Here is a 14,581-nt window from a genome sequence, read left to right as displayed (position 1 = left end):
GATTGATTTATTTTAATGTAATTTTATGGTATTTCGACATACGTGACTTTACCGAAAAAAACCATTGAGTTATATATCGTCTATTAACATTGTAAGAGTTGACATTTCCCAGTACTGTATCATCCCCCAGCAAGAATTCTTCTCAATATTTTTTGTGAGGAAAAAATGAATTTAATTACCCCAAGTGACACGCTTCTTGGCAATTAAAGCTGGTACAAAAGCCACGGACAAATGCATGCGGTCTTATTCTCGTGCATGCATCGCATGCCTAGCCGTATCTCAACAGGCTTCATATTTATTTATTTTATCTGCGGCTCTGCTTATGCAGCATCTTTCCTGGAATTTGGGGAATTAAATAAGCGTCCCATAGGAATTATTTTCTGCTCTGCTTGCTACTACATGAGATCACTGTAATATAAAACAGCAGGGACGACACCTGGAAACTGAGCATGAGAGCTAAAGTCTTTCCAGCCTGCACCTCAAGATTCACATCCATTGCATATGCCACTATATCATTTGCAGCATGCCATTAGGCACACGTAATGAATCCACGAATCCAAGATATGCCTGTACGCCATTTGTGGAAGGCGGCTGCTGGCTGGAGGGGAACACGAAACTTGTCTTTCAAACATATTCTATTGCCGGTGAGGAACAAAAATCCCCATATCCCGTGCCTCAAATACGGCAGAAGCAAACCCCTTCCTTTATATCGCTCCACATTATTTGTATTTCTTTTACCCCACTAGAGGATGTACGTGAATATGAATAGGATGTACCCCACTAGGATGTACATGAATATGAATAGGATGTACATGTCAGTAAAAAATAATCACGTATTCTAAGATGTTGTTTTTATGCTATTTTAGGACAAAGGAGAGATGTGTTAGAACCTTCATGCTGTTTTTTTTTATGCAGCACATTTACTATACCCATACAAACGTCATAATGTAGCGTTCATGTTCGCGACAATACAGGGGAAGCGGTGATTCAATGGTACAAAATCTTTGTGATGAACCCATTGGCCTGAGTTCAAAGCATTCAATTCCTGGATATGAATAAAATCCTATCCAAATTTGTCCTGATGAAATACTTAAATGTAAGTGACAAATTCATAGCAAACCATTGAAATATCCCTTGAATAAAAACCTGAAACTCCACAGCATCTGGGTACCAGTTGAGGATTTCTGCAATATTTGACTTCCCGTTATATATGTATGTACGTTGAACTTCGTTCGCAGCGTACTCAGCCAACCACGCCAATCAGAGGTGCTGGGGAAGGACAACAAACTAAACATACATTTTGATTTAAAGATTTCGTGACTGCAGGGATTCATATTCTTGGTTCTTTTGGTAAAGTCACGTAGAAGGGAAACAATAAAATAATACAAATATAAAACAATACAATTCTAACGAGGTTTCGACTGCAACACAAGCAATCATCATCAGGTGCGAAAACCACAGCAAGAAAATTTAAAAAAAGTGGCGGTTTTTTTTTAACGTTAGCACCACGGAGAGCAATTTGGCAGTTATTCAGATGGACGAGTCCATCTATGTTCAGAAAAGAGGAGGGGGGAGACGGAAATAATGGATGCGGTTTGAAAGCCACCGTAAGCGTGAACAATCAATTAAGACCCGAAATGGTTTATCAAATCCTTCCAATGATTGCTAAGCCAGAATCCATCTTTTCGGTTTAAATTGTCTGTGTTTGTATATGTATATGTGGATAGCCTCATGAACGAATCTCTCATGGTAGCCAGATGGCTTGCAGAGAACCTCTGTTTTGGAGAAATCAATGTCATGTGAGCCTACTGAATTATAACAGTGATCTGTCATGGCCGAGGTGTTGGTCCTACTGTGTTTTAGGTCTGCTTTGTGTTCACGGATGTGGTCCGAGACATGTCGTTTGGTTTTTCCAATGTAACTACTACCACAGAGGCAACTTAGTTTGTAGACACCAGGGTACTGGTATGTCCGGAATCACATCTTTTACAGACGGAACCAGATCACGGATTTTATGTAATGTGTTGAATCGGACCTGGATCTTGTGTTTATTCAAGATTTTGGAGATCATTTTTGTGATCCCCGCAATGTAGGGTAAAGTGATGGCTTTGAATGGCTCCTCAAGAGGGTCCTTCTTCATGGTTTGAGTGATAGCTTTGCGGATTGTGTAGTCGGAGTAACCATAAGCCTTAAGAGCTTGGTGTACGTGCTTGAGTGCACTGGCTATGTGTTCCTGGTCGGATATGCATTGGGCTCTATGGTGCAGAGTCTTGATGAGGGAATTCTTCTGGGATGGATGGTGGTGGGAATCCGGTTTCAGGTAAGCATCCATACGGGTAGCTTTCCTGTAGACAGAGTGGCTCATTGAACCATCAGATCTCTTTTTTATTAGGACATCCAAAAAAGGTAGCTTGCCATCTTTTTCGACTTTCATGGTAAATCTGATGGCTGGCTGTATGGAATTGATGTGGTCGAGGAATTGGTCTAGAGCAGGCCGGCCATGTGGCCAGATGACAAACGTGTCATCCACGTACCTCTTCCATAAGGTTGGGCGCAGAGTGGCAGTCTGGATGGCGTCAGTCTCAAATAGCTCCATGAAAATGTTGGCTACAACCGGAGAAAGCCCATTAAGGTGCCCTCAGTTTGTTTGGAGAAAGTTCCATTCCAAGTGAAGTATGTATTGGTTAATCAGTGTCTCACCAGGGGGGGTACCTCAGTGTTTAGTCCTTGATGAACCAAGTCTTCAATGATTGCGATGGTGTCAGGTACAGGAACTTTGGTGAATAAGGAAACTACATCAAAACTGACAAGCAGGTCGTCTGGGGGCAGGGAAATACCCTTGATTGTCGTTACCAGGTGAGTAGAATTTTGTAACGCAGAGGTGGTTTTTCCAGTGAAAGGCCGCAGGATTTCAGACAGAAAACGAGCCATATTCTTAGCTCTTTCGGTAAAGTCACGTTGAAGGGAAATAATAAAATATATAAAACAATAAAAATTCTCACGACGTTTCGACTGCAACATAAGCAATCATCATCAGGTGTGACTTTACCGAAAGAGCTAAGAATATGAATTACTGCAGTCACGAAAGCTTTAAAAGAAAACGAGCCAATTTGTAGGTGGGGGAGTTGATAGTAGAGACGATGGGACGAAGGGGAGTATCTACTTTATGTATTTTTGGCAAGCCGTATAATCTTGGTGGCCTGGCAGCAGAAGGTTTCAACGAAAACTGTTTGGTTTTATCAATTCATCCCAGTAGTTACATTGGAGAAACCAAACGACATGTCTCGGACCGCATCCGTGAACACAAAGCAGACCTAAAACACGGTAGGACCAACACCTCGGCTGTGGCAGATCACTGTTATAATTCAGTAGGATCACATGACATTGACTTCTCCAAGACAGAGGTTCTCTGCAAGCCATCTGAATACCATGAGAGATTCGTTTGTGAGGCTATCCACATATACAAACACAGAGACAATTTCAACCGAGAAGATGGATTCTGGCTTAGCAATCATTGGAAGGATTTGATAAACCATTTCGGGTCTTAATAGATTGTTCACGCTTACGGTGGCTTTCAGACCGCATCCATTATTTTCGTCTCCCCCCTCCTCTTTTCCGAACAGAGATGGACTCGTCTATGTGAATAACTGCCAAATCGCTCTCCGTGGTGCTAACGTGAAAAAAACGCCACTTTTTTCAAAATTTCTTGCTGTGGTTTTCACACCTGATGATGATTGCTTGTGTTGCATTCGAAACGTCGTGATAATTTTATTGTTTTATATTTTTATTATTTTATTGTTTCCCTTCTATGTGACTTTACCAAAAGAACCAAGAATAAAAACTAAAAATAAAAAAGCGTTCCAAAGAAATTAGTTTTCAATCGAGATTTAAATATAGCTGCAACATAGGTCATACCAGTCAAAGGCTTTCCTCTGAATCCGCATCCACTCGGTCTTTTTGAGATATTGATCCCGCCTCTTGTAAATTGTGTGAATGATGAGTGAGACTTGGGCGATGAACACGGCACATAGCTGGGGAACAAGGTTGTATGCGTGCCAGCCTTAACAGATGCTTGTTAACAGCACTCGCCCAGTCTGATGGAGGCGACACGGTGGGTGTTTGTGTGTGCGTGTGCGTCGTCTGTCTGTTTGTGTGTGTTTGGGGAGCGGCAGTGTAGCGGTTAGCGTGCTGCGCTATGAACCTGGCGACCCGGCCAACATCAGTGACGATTATCTGAACCAGTCATGGGCCTCCCGTAGGTCGACTCAGCCTCAAATGAGTACCTGGTGCGATGTGTAAACATCGCCACAGGGGAAACAAAGGCGGCCGGGCGTGGTGTTGGCCACCCACCCCCTTCGTGTGATGTGCCGGCCTTCATAGGTGCTCGCTAACAGCAATTGCCCCAACGGTCTGTTGCAGGCTATACGGTGGATCTTTGTCTGTGTGTGCGTAGTCTGTATCCGTGCTTGCGTTGTGATTTATTAGGGATCCCCATGAATGAATTACGAATCCACTGGAGCCGTAAACAGGATCTGAGGACATGAAGAGAATGGACAAGTGGGTTCACTGAGCAGGTTTGTAACATTTAATGTCATCGAAAAAAACATTTGAAAAAAAATCAATTGACATTGCTTCACCATTTGTAACTTATTTCACCATATAGCTCATGCCATTATATCGATCTTGGATTTATATCTACCGTAAGACTGACACTTGCCCTCCCTTTCCGGCGCAAGGTAGGTACTCTTTGTCACCTCAAAAATAGGCGTGCATGCCACAACGAAGGCAACAAAATTCCACACCGTTTCATGCTGCCGTTGCCAACCTATTGGGGGCCTACGACATCCTGAGCGACGGAGGCAAAGCGCGACGCGCACACGAACAGCGTCGCCCGTTCGTCCCCTGTCTCCAACGATGACCGTTCTGTCGGGGGCGCCAGGCCCCCCGCGCGGGTCTCGCTCGCCGCGACGGAGGAGGCGCCGCTCGTCGCTGGGTCCCTGCCCGCCGGAACTTTTCCGCGAGTTTAGCCCCAACGCCACCGTTGGCGACCTCGGCGACCTCCCGGAATGACCGCGTGGAACGAACGGGGGAACAGAAAAAAATAATCTCTCCACTTTGTTGTCGAGTTGGAATGGAAAAGGCCGTCGCTTCAGATCATGACTGCCCCCCCTACACCCCCCCCCACCCCCCCAGCTGCTGGCTTTCTCTCGCTTTTGAATTCCTCTTATTTTCCGACAGCTCGTGATGGACGGGTGGGTTTCGCGGGCATAACGACAGCCTCAGGACAGCAGATGGCTCTCGGCGGTAGTCGGGCCAACTGTGCACACACAGAATTTACGCAGCAAATATCAGACATTCATGACCACAGCGGAGACACTGGAGTGGTCAGAAGCCTGCGCCAGCCTGCCTCTCGTTTAATTACTGTCTGCTTCCTTGTTAGGATTCTGCAATCGACACAATGTGCCATGCCAATACAGTATATGTAAAGTACAGCCTTCCTAAATTTAAATTACGGTTTACAAGAATTACAATGGTGGGAACAAACTTTTTAAAATGCTATTTCAACATTCCATTATGTGAGCAATTTTTACATTTATCCAAGCCTCTTTGCACCATTTTTCAGCCTCAATGTTTGTAATCCACGTACAAAGTAAGAAAACGGCTATTTGTCTATATTCCTTTAATTAATGGCACAATGTTGCCATGTTCAAACGGTGCTAATATGTCCCATTGTTAAATGACTGCAGCAGGAGCGATTGCGTCTCTCGCTCCATCCATCACGTTAAGATTGTGCATATTGTTACCGTACTTATTGCTGTATGACTGCCGACTGGCACATAGAATAATCTTTCCGCAGGGAATGCCGATGATCAATCAGCGCTCGTGTTTGTCAAGTCATTGTTTATTAACGGACCGAGAGGCAATGCAGGAAGTACATCCTTGTAGAAGGACGTGCACATCTGTGGAGAGAGATTAGAAGGCGTTGGGCTTTAACAGGGGCGCAAGTGGAAAGCCCCACTTGATAAAGTCTGCATTAAATCTTGACTTAAAGCTTTCGTGACTGCAGGAATTCAAATTCTTTGGCTCTTTGGGTAAAGTCTACGTGGCTTTACCGAAAGACCCAAAGAATATAAAATCTGCGTTAATGACCCGACTGGTGTGTTAGCAGAAAGCGGCGGTAACACATCACCCACACCGACCCGGCACATCGCCACCTGACCTCAATCTCCCCGTCTTGTTTCTTAACCGCCCCCCACCCCCTCATGTCATACTACAGGGCATTATGCATCAAGAGGGCCACAAAGGTACAATAAATCTGAAATGACACGAATTAGAAAGATGGCCACTCATTATGAATGAGGAAGAAAAATCATGCCTATGCATGGATTATTTAACTCTTTCCAACGTGCGTTTTCCCTCACATTGCACATTGTCCACGGAGTATGACGGCTTTCCCGAGGGTGAGTCCCACTCACTAAAGTTTCGTTCATATTGGTAAAGTACATATTACATTTACACATCCTGTACCTTGACCCTAAATTCAAACATTTTCTTGGCAATTGTTTTCCTATTAAGTTTTGTTTCTCATTACGAAGTAGTGCTTAAATCACAGCGTGAAAAGAAAATAACAAAAACACTTGGCATCTTTGGAATTCAAGGGCAATGTTCAATCTACTGGCGCTCACCGAGCCAGCGTCCACACTCATTCCCAGACAGCGCATTACCCGAGTCTCTGGTCACAGGGCGACTCTTTGGCATGCTGCAAATAGAAAGTTCATATCCTCTCCCCCGCGCTTCATTAAATAAGTTTTCTTCCAGCAGAATGTAACCTCACGCAGTCCACCCAGTCGCACCGCATCACACTGCACCACATGACCCAGCCACACTGCATCACACTGCATCACATGGCCCACGCGCACTGCATCACACTGCATCACATGACCCAGCCACAATGCATCACACTGCACCACACAACTCAGCCATACTGCATCATATTGCATCACACAACTCAGTCGTACTGCATCACACTGCATCACATGACCCAGCCACACTGCATCACACTGCATCACATGACCCAGGCACACCGCACTACTCTGCACCACACGACCCAGCCGCACTGCATCATGCTGCATCACACGACCCAGCTGCACCGCGTCACACTGCACCACACCTGCGTTGTGAGGTGGCCGTCGCCCATCCCAGGCACTCGTGCAGGCTCAAGCCTCGCTCCCGACGTGGGGAGCATTCCGGATGATTCGTTCGCAGGCTCGTACACTCCACGCTGTGTATTACGCTGTGTATTACGCCAGTTATTGTGCGTACATCCGATTCCTCGTCCTGTTTGTCTACAGCGGTGCTTCTCAAACTTTTAAGGCCCGTGGACCACTCAGCCGATTTAAACATTTCCGCGGATCACCCAACCAACCACCCCTCCGCCACCTCTGTTGGCAAAACGCATTCACTTATCTCTAAATACCACTCATACACAATTAATCATAAGGTTGGAACAAAAACACTTTTTTTATAGAAGGGGGGGGGTATTTAGATGTTCGGGTTAGGGTAGTTTAATCGGGCTAGTTTACCTAACTTAATTTTTTTAATTAAATATCATGAGTAAAATATTAACTAATGAATGCATCAAAAGGTGTAATAAACGATGTCATTATTGTCCGGATCAAGCTGCGTTTGCATCACAGCCCCGCAGACCACCTGGAGGAGCGTCGCGGACCTGATACCCTGACCAGCGTGGTGAAGTACTATGACCCATCCTCCCCACAAACCGGCATGTCTAAACTATGGCATGATGGTGATGATCATTTTCAACATGCTGCTGCTACTCCTGCTGTTGTTGATGAAAATGAGTCTCATTATCATCATGCTGCTACTACTGTTGGTGATGAGAATGATTCTTATCATCATAATCATCATCGTGCTGCTGCTGCTTAGTGTTGTTGCCGTGGTGTGACAGTTCGCACCCCTGGACCTACAGTCCAGGGGTGCGCCGGTTCGATTTTCCTCTCCCGGCACCACGGTTCAAACGGAGGCGCGAGTCCACAAACGCCCCCTCCGCCACTGTCCACCCAGACGTGTAAGTCGCTCCGCTGCAGCCGACTGCAGGTCACGCACCGGTTGGCTACGTACGGCGCGAAAGAAGTTCAACAAACGCACGTGCGTAAAGTGTGGGCACTCCCATCTCTTCCAACGCATCTGGCCAGCGTGGAAGAAGAGGAAACACATACCACCATCTCGAGAGGCTCTCGAGAGCTCGCTCCAGCGAAGGCCCTCCTGCCGACAGTGGTGCGAGCAAACATTATGAGGATGCACCGTAACCTTTAGGTTGTCTTTTTTTGGTTTTATTTTGTCATGGAAATAAATAAATGAATAAATGCCACAGTCCATCGGTCCATTGGCCACTTACTTTGGCGGCAGGCAAACTGTGCACTGGTCTCGGCTGAGTTATCAGCAACATTGCCGCGCTTTTTATTTCATCAAACCAGCACAACGGGCATATAATTCATTTTGTGCAATTACCTTGAACAATGTCGTTATGAGTGCAAATTAACTTTTTGAAAGTGACGTGGCCCGTGCCATGGCCGGGCCGGTGTCCCGCGAATGTAACGTGATTGTAACGTGATTGTGACGTGATTGTAACGCGATTGTAACGTGACTGTGACATTATTGTAACGTGATTGTGACGTGATTGTGACGTGACTGTGACGTGACTTAACGTGACTGCACGCTTCACAGCCACGGCACGTTTCAGCCAGGGTGCGTGGCACTCCAGACTGGTAATTAGGGGATCAGGAACCACATCCCGCGCTGTCACACAGAGATCAACATTTTTTTGTTGCAATCGGGGTTTTAGCCGCGGATGTACTGTTATTGTTCACGATGCAATCTCAGTTTCCCGTAACTTTCTAATAGTTTCACGCTTTTAATTTATCGCACGTGCATTCCGCTGCACTTCCAGCATAAACTAACGGCGACTTTAAAAGTTGTTACCAATGCAGTTCACTCAACCTTAGTGTGCCACAGGGACGTTTGATCGATACAACTTCTTACTCACTCTACAACGTGTCATCAATTACAGCAGGGAATAAAAAAAACCACGCTCACTAGGAAAATGATGATGTAAAATCACCACGCAATTAGTCGCTCAGAGAATCCTGTTGCGGACCACACCATTAATGGGTTATAGCTATTTATTTACAACTTTAATAATCGAGTTAATTATTTCACAAATGTTTTGTCAGGAAATAAATATATAAGGAGAAGTAAATGAGCAATGATGCACATGTGATGATATTTTGTTAAACGCAAGACACGATTATCATGGAACTTTTATGGCTCGATATATTATGCATTTTGTGAAAACTTATTCAGTGTCCACGTTGAAAGAAATATGACGTGGAACACAGAGCTCAAGCAAAGTCAGTCTGTCCGTTTGTCATTGATGAGACTGATAATGCACAAAGCAAAGCAGCATTCATTTGGATGGAAAACATGTTGCTAGAATCCTGCATTGTTTTCAGTGGAACAGCCACAATCGCATTATACTGGAATGGAAGGTTTTCCTAATTTATTTCATTCTGTGCATAGAAGCGTGCAACATGCATCTAGACAAACCCGGCATTGTAATATTTTCCTGCCTGCAAATGCAGCAAACGCACATTTCGACATGATCACCGCATCGCGTACACGCCGCTTAGAATTTGCATGTAATTGCACGCAATTTGCATGGCCACAGATGTGCACGGAATTGTAGAAAGCAGCACTGACATATTGGGCAAGCTGCAGGGATTTTGCAGTCTATGCCTAAAGGAACATTGCAATGCAGGTCACGTGTTAGGCCGAAGCATGTCAAGGCCTCCGAATGCGTGGGTAACCTTTCCGAAACGTGGGTAAGGCAAGTCATGTTTCTTTTCGTTGTACTGCAGGCTTGCGTTGGCCCGTATGTACGCACGTTGAACTTCTTTCGCAACCGTACGCAGCCAAGTGTGCCAATCGGAGGTGTGCTCCGTCATGAGCCACACGTAACGCAACATGCACAAAGTATGGGAACTACTCACCCAATGTGTAAGCATTGGGTGAGTGGTTCGTTGTTATTCCATGACGTTCTAGGGCAAGTGAGAGTTAGCAAGGTGTTTAGTCCAAATAGGCACGTTAAGAAAATGTGATATTTTTAGTTATATCAGCACATAGCTCCATCACCTAAGAGTGCAAATATTGTACGGAACGTTAAATGATGTTGAAGTTCGTGGCTTCAGCTCATTTTTTGGAGACTAGGCCACGATAGTTAATTGGATTGTATTGATGGCATAAACAAATGTCACGATAGTTCGTGACATTTGAGCATTTCATTGCGGGTAATGCCACATCGAGTTTTTGAAAAAATTATTTTGGCAGGTAGAGAGACCGTTTAATTTGTCATTAAGCCATCGGCGTGCGGATAATCTGTTTCGGGCGGACACTTCAATTGCCACAAGCCGTCACCGCAGCGAGCTCACGCCTGCGCTGTGTGGCTGAGCCTCCTCAGAGTGTCTCTGCTGGTGCGTTCACGCGACCGCCCAAACGCAGCCTTCCTGAGACAAAATGGCAAATGGCTTATGTGTGTTCGTTCAGCTAGAGTCTTTGGATTGGCGGTCAATCTGCATTGCATTCATCATATTATTGTTGATGCATTTGGCTGAACATATGAATTCGGTTTTTTTCTGCTGTTTACATTAGCTTATAATTATGGTTACGGATACTCTTTGGTTCTATTCGGTAAAGTCACGTAGGTAAAAAAGAAAACAAAAATCACGACGTTTCGGCCACAACACAAAGTGGCCTTCATCAGGTGAAGGGATCAGGCTGTCTCGAGGACAGCGCTGGAGTGAAACACAGCCACGCTCAGACCGCGGACCTTTAAGCTGTGTGCGAGGAAACAAGGTGCCTTGACAAAGGAATTAGCATAAAAATTAGCATTTGATTGGCCGACTTAGCATAGAGGTGGTGTACGTGCCGGTGGACTTGCCGTTTGGCGCGGGGGGGGCAGGGGGAGTTTACATATTGATGGTGTGAAAAGGGAATTTATAAGAGCTGCGAAAGTTTGGGGTACCACTACTTGAAAAATATACTGTACCATTGAAAATTAGTTTAATGTTTAGTTCAATTTAGAACATCTTTCCAATGGTTGCTTAATTTGAAACAATCCTCTCAGTTGAAATTGTGTCTGTGTTTGTAGATCTGAATTGCCTCGTGAACAAATCTCTGATAAAAACCCATGGGTTTGCAAAGAACCTTGGTATCGGAGAAAATTATATCGTGATCACCCACAGCGTTGTAACAGTGATCAGCCACGACAGAAGAATTCGTTCTGCCGTGTTTCAAATCTGATTTGTGCTCGCGAATTCGGTCAGAGACATGTCGCTTTCGTGACTGCAGTAATTCATATTCTTAGCTCTTTCGGTAAAGTCACGTTGAAGGGAAACAATAAAATAATAAAATACATATAAAACAATAAAAATTCTCACGACGTTTCGACCATAAAACAAACGGTCGTCATCATCGAAACGTCGTGAGAATTTTTATTGTTTTATATATTTTATTATTTTATTGTTTCCCTTCAACGTGACTTCACCGAAAGAGCTAAGGATATAATTTCCAATGGTACAGTATATTTTTCAAGTAGTGGTACCCAAAACTTTCGCAGCTCTTATAAATTCCCTTTTCACACTATCAATAGGTAAACTCCCCCTGCCCCCCCCGCGCCAAACGGCAAGTCCACCGGCACGTACACCACCTCTATGCTAAGTCGGCCAATCAAATGCTAATTTTTATGCTAATTCCTTTGTCAAGGCACCTTGTTTCCTCGCACACAGCTAAAAGGTCCACGGTCTGAGCGTGGCTGTGTTTCACTCCAGCGCTGTCCTCGAGACAGCCTGATCCCTTCACTTGATGAAGGCCGCTTGTGTTGTGGCCGAAACGTCTTGATTTTTGTTGTTTTATTTTTTATCTACGTGACTTTACCGAATTGAACCAAAGAGTATGGATCCTTGCAGTCACGAAAGAATTAAATCTAGAATTGATAACATCTACGGGGAGGGCTTTCACCTATCTATTAGAGCTTTTAACAGACAACGGGACAAGAAGTCACAGCTCATCGAGACGCTGACATTCCTCAAAAGATGCTGCGATCACAAGGTAATACCCATCGCTTTCACACTCACTTCTGCTCATGTATCTTCTCCGAATTCTAAACAGATTCTGTTTAAGGCCAGCCTATCTTTAATCTCAGAGAGGATAAGGCTACTCCGATTTGAACACGATACTTTAGACAGGACTCTCCTACAAGCTTATTAAATGTTAACACAAAAAATGTCACCTTCTGATTGGAATAACGTAGACAACATGACTGCTTCTTCTGCTGATTCACTGTCAGCCAAATGTAAAGCTAACCTGATTTCTAAATTCAACAACCTATCAAAGAAGAACCCAGTTCCACATATAACAAAACTAGATGTTAACAAAATCGTCATTATTCAGAGTAGCACCCTGATTTTGGACAATCTGAAAACAGTACTGGCTAGGGGACTGAATTTTGCTGTCACCCCAAAACACATACCAGTAGATGATATCATCTCTCAGGTCGATGTAGCCCTCAAAGACCTAGGACACATCCAAGCAGACGCTGCGAGAGCTGAAATAGCCACTATTCTTAAGAATGCTAAGAAACCCATTAGTAACATCAGCAAAAATAAACACTCTGAACTCGCGAATTAAAAAAACAGGAGTGAAATAGTCATCCTCTCAGCCGATAAAGGCAACGCTACTGTAATTATGGATAAAGATTCATACAACAACAAAATCCAGAATCTGCTCAACGATGGAAGTTACTCAAAAATTAAAAATGACCCTACCAATAGCCTAGCGATAAAAACCAACAAGATCATCACAAGTTCGACCTCCCTAATCGACCCAACTAAACGTCCCTCCCTAAAACCTTCTGCTGCAAGACCCCCTAGATTCTATGGTCTTCCCAAGATTCATAAAGAAGGCACCCCACTACGACCCATCGTATCCACGATCAACTCCCCTACCTATAGACTGGCCCGTTTTCTGTCAGATACCTTGCTGCCTTTCACTGGCAAGACCGCCTCAGCAGTACTTAACTCAGCCCAATTGGTCTCTATGGTCAAAGACGTTGTACTGTCCCCTGACGATATCCTTGTCAGTTTCGATGTGGGCTCTTTGTTCACCAAGGTCCCAGTACCTGATACCATTGAAATAATTGAAAATTTGGTCCAACATGGACTAGACCCCGACACACCTGCACTGGTTAGGCACTGCCTCAACAATACCTACTTTACTTGGAATGGCTCCTTCTACAAACAAAATGAGGGTACCCCCATGGGATCCCCCTTGTCACCAGTGATAGTCAATATTTTCATGGAGAAATTTGAATCAGACGCCATCCAGACTTCCACCCTCAGACCTTCCCTGTGGAAGAGATATGTGGATGACACTTTCGTCATTTGGCCACATGGCCTCCCAGCTCTGAACCTTTTCCTACACCACATCAATTCCAGACATCCCGCCATCAAATTCACCATGGAAGTGGAGAAAGATGGCAAGCTACCATTCTTAGATGTTCTGTTTGAGAGGAGACCTGATGGCTCATTGGGGCATTCTGTCTACAGGAAACCCACCCACACAGATTCCTACTTGAAACCTGATTCCCACCACCACCCAGCCCAAAAGAATTCTCTCATCAAAACTTTATACCATAGGGCTCATTGCATTTCGGATCAACACCACCTGACCAGTGAATTCAAACATGTACACCTGGCCCTCAAAAGGAATGGATACTCTGACCGTACCATCCGCCAAGCTGTTTCTCCCTCCATACAGAAACAACCACTTGATACTCGGGTCAAAACCATCACACTACCATATATAGCAGGCGTTACTAAAAACATTTCCAAAATTCTAAACAAACACAAGATCCAGGTCCGGTTCAATACAGTACACAAAATTCGTGATCTGATCCCATCCGTGAAGGATGTCATTCCTGACTTACAGTACCCCGGGGTTTACAAATTGAGTTGTACCTGCGGTGATTGCTATATCGGGGAGACAAAGCGACATGTCTCTGACCGAATTCGCGAGCACAAATCAGATTTGAAACACAGCAAAACGAATTCTTCTGCCGTGGCTGATCACTGTTACAACGCTGTGGGTGATCACGATATAATTTTCTCCGATACCAAGGTTCTTTGCAAACCCACGGGTTTTTATCAGAGATTTGTTCACGAGGCAATTCAGATCTACAAACACAGACACAATTTCAACCGAGAAGATGGTTTCAAATTAAGCAACCATTGGAAAGATGTTCTAAATCGAACTAAACATTAAACAAATTTTCAATGGTACAGTATATTTTTCAAGTAGTGGTACCCCAAACTTTCGCAGCTCTTATAAATTCCCTTTTCACACCATCAATAAGTAAACTAACCCCCCCCCCCCCGCGCCAAACGGCAAGTCCACCGGCACGTACACCACCTCTATGCTAAGTCGGCCAATCAAATGCTATTTTTTA

The 14,581-nt window shown here is 44.5% G+C and overlaps 1 protein-coding gene across 4 annotated transcripts in view; it reads right to left on the bottom strand.

Moving 5' to 3' along the window:
• The window catches only part of LOC116946465 (CUB and sushi domain-containing protein 3-like), a 692,643-nt gene that overhangs the window by 265,558 nt on the left and 412,504 nt on the right, over positions 1-14,581 (bottom strand). The gene's annotated exons all lie outside the window — the stretch shown is intronic.

The sequence above is a fragment of the Petromyzon marinus genome, chromosome 27, assembly GCF_048934315.1.
Source record: "Petromyzon marinus isolate PM22_M1 ecotype Great Lakes invasive population chromosome 27, UKy_Petmar_22M1.pri1.0, whole genome shotgun sequence".
NCBI lineage: Eukaryota > Metazoa > Chordata > Hyperoartia > Petromyzontiformes > Petromyzontidae > Petromyzon > Petromyzon marinus.
The sequence above is the reverse complement of the archived record's forward strand: the minus strand, read 5'-3'. Positions and strand labels throughout refer to the sequence as shown.